General features: G+C 34.8%; 1 non-coding gene across 1 annotated transcript; it reads right to left on the bottom strand.

Annotated features, from left to right (window-relative positions):
• Window positions 1–8,310: 8,310 nt before the first annotated feature.
• LOC112861854 (U6 spliceosomal RNA) lies at window positions 8,311–8,414 on the bottom strand. The gene has a single exon (XR_003223734.2). It is a non-coding gene; the product is annotated as a U6 spliceosomal RNA (small nuclear RNA).
• Window positions 8,415–8,789: the final 375 nt, after the last annotated feature.

Raw genomic sequence — 8,789 nt, 5'->3', positions numbered from 1 at the left:
AGAGAGATCTCTGCTCTCGCCAATGTGAAGCTGCAAGGAGAAGTTGGCAGTTTGTAACCCTGAAAAGGGTTCTCATTGGAATTCCATTCTACCATTGTAGATTTGTTGGGGGGTAGAATGACAGTTTTACAAAATTGACTTTTCTCATCCATATATCCCTGTGGCTATATTTATTCATATTTTTTATGTCTATCAATAAATTTATAGTATTATTTTTAAGAATATTGTACATTTATTATTTAGCTTGCACCTAGTACATATAAGTGTGCTGCTTTTGTAAGTGTGATCCATTATGTTTAATATTATATTTTTAATTTTTATTTCTGTTTAATAAGAAAAATATTGATTTTTTTAATGTGAGAACTAATGTATACCTTGCCATACTATACCAAAAAATATAATACTTCTTAATGTTTGACCATAACCATTACTACACAACCTTTGCACTAATTTTTTGTCTTCAGATCAACATTATCTGTTGTAGCACATAAATGATCTCTTTTAATTTAAAAAACAAACTTATAAGTATGATCATCCTCATTTTATAGATAAGAACATTAAGTCACTAAAAATTTAAGAGTTTTCAAGTTCACAAAGTGCATAAAGATCCTTTTTACGGTTTGTATCCAAGTTTCCCTAAGTTCCTAACCTGCATCTTACACATTCTAAAAGACCGTTAACCAAAATGGCAATCTCTCTGGTAGACAGAATAATACCACCTAGTCCCCTAGAGTAGGAAAAGGCAAAAGAAAGTGGACATGGCCACATGCTTCCATGCTCCCACATTCCCCATCTCTATTGCTGGGGAGTCTACAGCCAAATGACCAGGCAACTGAAGATGTGAGATTTCAAAGAAGCAATCACTGATTATTCTACTGAAAATACGTAGAACATTCAATCATGAAATTAAATGAACTACTTCAGCAACCTTGATTTGTTCCTAAATCATATTTTGATCCATGCTTCCTGTTTTTATTTCAACTGCTTACGGAATCTCAATCGGCAGAGTGGACCATACTAATATGGACTCAACTACACTGCAGTCCTAAAACGATACAGGTGTATAAATTAAACTTAAAGAAAGTTTTCAAATTCTTACCGTATACTGAAATGCTGAAGCATCTCCTTGAGAAATTCAGGATTAGTTTCCATTTTTTCTAGCCCCTCTTTGAAGCACGATATTTTCAAAAGATTTAAACTTAATGGAGTATTTCTGCAAAAGTTCATGACCACAAGGAGAAACTCATTCATCACTACTTATTGTGTGTCGCTCTCATAAAACAAGTTTAGAACAGACTTCGGATTTCAGAAGACACCTTCAGATTTCCCTGAAGTCTGAACACAGAGATGAAGACTCAGCTGAATCACCTCTCACCTTATAGTGAAGCAATACAGCAGTAATAGCCAAGTAAGAGATGGGTTATCCTCTCCCATGCAAACAAATGCATTATCATTGCATTGATAAATGTATTCTATGGCTACAAAAAAAAAATTGTCCAGTTTACAAATAATTGAAGTAATTGCATGTGTTCACTAGAATATTTTAAAATTTATTTTGCTTTTGCTCTGCTGTCATTTTCCCCTAATAAACTAAGAAATGTAACTTGGATACAATTAGAAATTAATAAATTCATTAAATCCATTTGGTTAATTCATCTTCTTGTGCGGTTAGGTCAATTTGTTGTTTTCAGTGCTGCAATATATGATAAAAGTTTATGTAGTGGAACTTGATTAATACAAAATATTTCAAGGTAGCTAACTGAAAATTTCTTTAGTCTAGACTTCAAATATATTTACACAATTGAGAAAAAACAAGCATACATACCTGATATTTTTCTAATTTAACAAAAGAAAAACTTTTTTTTTCAAAAGCTTAGCCCTTCTACCATATAATTGAAAAGTAGTTCTTGAAGAGAAAAAATAAACTCACCAGGCTAGTGTTTTGCCTGATAACAATATGGGCACAATTTCTGTTTTATTATGTGTCTTCCCCAGTGTAACTACTCATTTCAACTTACTGGTTGTCCTTTAGACAATCACAGATGTACATATAAGCACAGGCATTTGTAAATATGACACACTCTCCCCTTAATACAAATATAGACATAACATGCATGCTGATTATCACTTTACATTTCATATTAGTATTTTTAATCATTAAATACTGCATAGAAAAAGTGTATAAAATATTAATGTAAAGAAAGAATTATTATAACATGAACTACAATGTAATCACTACCAAATTCAATAAATACAACACTGCTTTCATACAAGTCTGCACAAACGTATACATGGTCCCTGCAAATGACAATCTATACCTTTCTATTGCTATCACAAAGCTGAATTTTATGGTGTTCTTTATTTTCTCCTTTGTTTTTATTACTAATATATGATAGCTAAATGCTATAGTTCAGTTTTGCCTATGTTTGAATTTTATTAAAAGTATTTTTGGTGTCTTTTTTATTTGGTTCAAAAGTATTTCAAATACAAGCATATTGTATGTAGCTATAGTACATTTATTTCCTTTGCTGTTTGATGTTCTGTCACATAACAGAACACAGTTTATTAACTCATAGTTCATTCATTTCCTTTGCTGTTTGGTGTTCTGTTACATAACAGAACACAATTTATTTACTCATATCTTGGTTGACAGAAATTAGAATGGTTTCTGGGATTGACATGGACAGTACGTAATACTGCTCTGTATGTTGCATTTTTAAATTATACACTTTGGAGCTCTTTTCATATTTGTGTGTGTCATATGTATGTTATCACATGTATAATAAATACATCTATATTGTATATATACATACCATATATACATATATAAACATGAGGCATACTTATGTACATTTTATATATGTGTATATGCACACTCTCTCTCTCACACACATACACACTCTAATATGTATTTCTTTTAAATGGCTGCATGGTTACCATTTTGTGGAGGTAAAATGTTTTTAACGTTTTTTTTTTACTGAAAAACATTTACTTTGTGTTTAGTCTTTTGGTATTACAAATAATTTTATCCTATATCCTACTACATTTGTCTTTACACACATATACAATGTATCTGGAAAACAAATATCCAGTAATGGAATTTTTGATTCAAATAATGGAATATAGACTTCTTAATGAATATTGTTATTTTTTTCAAAAGAAATTAAATGAATGAATGCTCTTTTGTACCACATTTAACATATTCCATTAATTTTTTAACTCAGTCAGTATTTCAATAGTTTTAATACCTATTAGGTGCAGTTTGCTAGGTAAGAATATAGGATAGGCATTTTGGGTAGTGAAGATGTTGAAAGAATACCTTCTTCTGGTGATTGGATCTTATTGGAGTAAATTAATAAATTCTAAGACTTTCTACTAGAGTCAAGCAGAGTCCATTTATTTATTGTTGAGAAGGCTTAATATTGATGAACCTACAGAGAAATGTCAATTGCCAGCCACCAGACTACAGATAAGTGGAGTATCTGCTTTGTGGTGGTGATGGCTTAACATTAATGAGAAGAGGCAAGGAGATCATTATTTCAAAGGAAACGTTTTAGAAATATTTACCCCTTTTCATTTTCCTTTAATCAAATCTTTTGTCATTTATGTCTAAGAATATGCATCAGCAAAAAAGACATTTGCACTGCATGCCGAACCACACAAATTGAACTCGATCCAGACCAAATTTGGAAATAGGTGGTTTATCTTCAGAACCTATCATTTCCCATGTCTTGTCTTCCATGTTCAGATTTTTCATCGCCTTAACTTCAGATTTTCAGGGGATCATGCTGCCCTCTAGCTGATTAAAAGAATTTCTTCCTTGTCTTCATGGAGAGATTTATCTGTCACATGGTCCATTTGTTCAGACTCTAAGGGACACTGATTAAGTACACTGATCCCTGCTGTAGCATCAATGTATGATTATAAAACTTTTTAAGTTTATTTATTTATTTTGAGAGAGAGAGAGTGCACGTGAGTGGGGAAGGGGCATAGAGAGAGGAAGAGAGAGAGAAAGGCTCTGCACCATCAGCATGGAGTCCGATGTGGGGCTCAAAACCATGAACTGTAAGATCATTACCTGAGCTGAAGTTGGACATTTACCTCACTGAGCCACCCAGGCACCCATGGGTATAAATTATTGCACTATATCTCCCAAACATTTGCCTCAGATCATTAACCTCATGCTTTTTGTGTCCTGAAGATGAGTGTATCGGGGCGCCTGGGTGGCTCAGTCGGTTTAACGTCCGACTTCGGCTCAGGTCATGATCTCACGGTTGGTGAGTTCAAGCCCTGTGTCAGGCTTTGTGCTGACAGCTCAGAGCCTGGAGCCTGCTTCTGATTCTGTGTCTCCCTCCCCTCAGCTCCTCCCCTGCTCACACTCTGTCTCTCTCTCAAAATAAATAAAGATTAAAAAAAATCAAAAAAAAAGATGAGTGTATCATCCTCTTGCATTGTCTTATCTACATTAAGAAAGCAGAATTTTCACAGACCAGTAGGCTTAACTGATTGCCAAAATATATATCTCAAAGGAACCTGCAAGAAGAATAAGTAATAGTAAATTGTAGCTAAGATGAGAGAAGATGAAGGTCAAGCAGGAAAGGACCTTTTGGGCAAACAATTTTACATACCTCTGTAATGTATCTGCCATGTGCTGGATGTGAATAAAGTCTTGCATTTATTTAGAGTAGAGCTTAAATTTCCATAGGGATACTTTGTCATCAGAAAGAGCATCAATTGTGCTTTACTACATAATTAGCTTACTGTCTGTTAGGTTTGTTTTCAAATTGGCAGTAAAATAAGCAAATATACATATTTTTCTTTAAAAGGTAGAAAACTTGAGACTGATTATGACAATAATAATCAGAAAAAATGAAATGAACCCTTACAGGAGTGTAGTAAGGTGAAAATAGTTTAACCAGAACCAATAAGGTGTTTTCAGTTAAGAACTAAGCTATGCTTTCACGAGAAGTAATAAAAAAAAATTGGCTGATCACGAAGAAATATTAACACCAGTCAGTGGAAGATGCTACTAATCAATACCTATATTTCTCTATCTATAAGTTCAGAACAATACTGTGCTAAGGTTTTATCTGTAACCCAAATAATGAACAGTAAAAAAGTAATTACTAGATCTTACAACCATTCTTTTTTTTTATGTTTATTTTATTTTTGAGAGAGAGAGAGAGACAGAGCATGAGCAGGGAAGGGGCAGAAAGACAGGGGATCTGAAGTAGGTTCCAGGCTCTGAGCTGTCAGGACAGAGCCCGATGTGGGGCTCAAACCCACAACAGTGAGATCATGACTTGAGCCGAAGTCAGTGCTTAACCAACTGAGCCACCCAGACACCCCTTAAGACCATTCTTAATAGACAAGTGAGTGAATAATCATCAGTGAGTGAGAAAGGCATTAGCATGATTAACATAATATTCCTGATTCTGGTCAGTATGAGTATCAGTAATCAAGAATATTCAAATGAAGTTTTATATTCTGCACTTTAGTTGTATGGAATCTGTGTTCAAAATAAACCTGTAGAATAGTGAAGGAGACATTTCCATCTTGGTTCTTTAGACTACATCTTTACCTGGGGAGGTAAAGTTATTATGAAAATTTGCTATCTTCTGAGACCTAAATTCTTTCCTCTTTCTTAAATTATTTGTAGAGCTAAATTCCGAGTCCAAACATTTACTTTCACTCTTGCTAATCTCATGAACATAGCTGAGACACCCCTGAAGTATGTTTTGTAAAGTAGAAATCATGGGACAGCAGCATTAAAGTAACATGAGAAGATTGATACGATGGCCTTGCCTGACAGCTCTGCTCTATTAGCAGAAGGTTCTCGAGATGGCAGGATAAAGCCCTCGGCAACATATGCTATGACAATCATGGTCATGACCTATTTCTGTTATTTCCTTTTTACATTGGCTTGCATTGTTAGCGATTTCCTATCCATCTATGAGATATCTCCAAGGCATTGCTAGGGCTCGGATTTCATATATAGAACTTAAAATAATGATACAAAAAAGAAAGGAAGAAAGAAAGAAGAAAATGGAAAAGAACGGTTAATCAATTTATAGAAGTGATGAAATGCATTAAAATGAAGCATTTTTATTGCATGTATTTATAAGAAATTTGGATCTTATATTCATTTCTCATTTGTTTCAACACTTTGACATGCCATTTTAGATGTCATCACCTGTCTCGGAGTTTCAAAATTTTCTCTGCCTGTCCAGCCATTTAGTAAAGAAAGACACTCCCTTCCCCTATCTGTCAATTCTCTTCCCCACCCCCTGGAGCCCCCTCCCTTTCCAATGTAAAATTCTATATATTGTGTTTCGGGGAAAAAATGGAAAACTGATATTTTAGTTGGTTTGAATATAACATTAGCAACCTAGATGCTTAAATTGATGTGGTAACTTGGAAGAAAATGTATTTTTGATTCAAGCTGTACTGCATAAAGAGTTTTTCTCTTTATAAAATGCAATAATACATATATTTAATATTTCTTGAGTTACTAAGTTCAGTTTGTGCATATAGAATTTAAGCATCCTAAAATTGTATCTATTTACCTCTTTATCCTTCAGAAATTTTTATTTTACACTTACTATGTGTACAGTCTCATGCAACATTAAAAATATGGTGTCTTTACTCAAGAAATTTATGCCATAATAGTTGGAATTTGATACATGGAGAAGATTTCCAATGCAAAATATTGTATGCTGTTGGCATGGGCTGCCACCTTTTCCAAATCCAAAGAAGTCTTCTGACGATGATGAAGTATGAACAACAAATGATTATATAATGTGGACACACAAGCACATTATTTATACTTTCATAGATTCTGACTGGAGTCACTGGATATACAGCATACCCCAAAATTCATTTTAGTGTATAAGATGATATTAAAATCTTTTATATAAAAATTTAATTTCTTTTCCTCATGGCATTATTTATTTTCTGCATCAAAAAATCCTCCCAATTTCTTCCCCTAAATTCTCCCTAAATGTGAAGCTATCCAAGGGAAATGAGCACTCCTGTAATTAAGGCTTTTTTTTTTTTTTTTTTTTTACATTGCACATTGGTTGTTCTAGTACCATAAAGGGGGGCTTATTGCTGAAGCAACGGGGAATGGACAAGTATAGTTTCAGCCTTTACTGAGATTTTAACTCTGGATAAACTCTTACTAGATTCTTAGACTGCCTCATTCCTTATAATTCTGAAATTTTCTCATCTGTAGGTTTCCCATTTCTTTGGAAACCAAGGTTTATTCCCCTGATTTCCCTGACTTCACATATTCTATTTCAACGATATAACATGGATTTCTTTCCCTCTTCTAGGACAAATATTTTCCTTCTGAACATTTCCAACCACTTAACATTCTGCAAACATTTGCATGTGCCCTTCCAAATATTCAACTGGAGTATGAACAGAACCTTAGATTAACCGCAAGGTAAGACTTACAACACTTGGATTGACCAATATACAGCACTATGAATGGACATTTTTGGAAAATCATCTGTTTTTTTTGTTTGCTTTTTGTTTTTTTTTAATTTTTTTTTTTTCAACGTTTATTTATTTTTGGGACAGAGAGAGACAGAGCGTGAACGGGGGAGGGGCAGAGAGAGAGGGAGACACAGAATCGGAAACAGGCTCCAGGCTCTGAGCCATCAGCCCAGAGCCCGACGCGGGCTCGAACTCACGGACCGCGAGATCGTGACCTGGCTGAAGTCGGATGCTTAACCGACTGCGCCACCCAGGCGCCCCAATCATCTGTTTTTCAACTACTCTTTAGCACTCTTTTTTTTTTTGTCCTTAGAGAGAGAGAGCGTGCGCGTGCCTGTGTGCACACATGGGGGAGGGGCAGAAGGAGACAGAGAATCCCAAACCGGCTCCATACCGAGCACAGAGCCCAATGAGGGGCTCAATCTCACCAGAGATAAAGAGTCTCCTGAGCTGAAATAAAGAGTCTGACACAACCCACTGAGCCACCCAAGAGCACTTAATACTCTTTTTCTTACCTTTCCCTTATTCATTGTCAAAATCAAAGAGCCATGGTTCCATTAATTGACTCAACTTTTTTTTCAACAAACTGTAATCACTGTTTTTCAATCATAATTAAGCCAGTGAGATTTCCTCACCCTTTTTAAAAAAGCTCATAGCTTTTTAAAAAAGCTAACCTAGATATTTTTTTAAGGCCTGGATTGCTTGCAAGAAGTTCTACATTCAGCTTTCTTTCCCCAGTTTTATGAGGTATAATTGGCAAATAAAACTCAATTGTATATATTTAAGACACACAGCATGATGCTTTACTGCTTAACTAGGGAACGCCTCACACATTTGCATGTCATCCTTGCGCAGGGGCCACACTAATCTCTGTAGTTCTCCAACCCCAGTACCTGGGCTGCCCAAGTAAGCACCTGATATTCTGACATACATACGCATCTGCAATGATTACCACACTAATACTAATTGGCCTATCTATCACCTCACTTAGTTACCATTTATTTATTTATTTCCTGATTTATTTATTGGGAGAACGTTTAAAATGTACTCTTAACTCTAGGCCCGCTTTTAATTCTACCACAGACAAGCTTGCGCATAATTTACAAAGAAGACGTTGTATTAGTTCCTTTGTCTCCAGGGAAGAATACTATTACAGACTAAATTCACCAGTCTAGATATTCACATTGTTTTGTTCCACATGAGTACTGCGGTAAAGTAGTGTGACCCAAGAGTTTGCTCAGCTATGTAATGAAAAGATTATCCTTTTTATAACAAAAGTCTGAAATTTA

This window comes from Puma concolor, chromosome A1 (genome assembly GCF_028749965.1).
Source record: "Puma concolor isolate L17-30 chromosome A1, mPumCon1.1.hap2, whole genome shotgun sequence".
In the NCBI taxonomy this organism is placed as follows: domain Eukaryota; kingdom Metazoa; phylum Chordata; class Mammalia; order Carnivora; family Felidae; genus Puma; species Puma concolor.
Note: the sequence above shows the minus strand (reverse complement) of the source record. Positions and strands in the feature narration are given on the sequence as shown.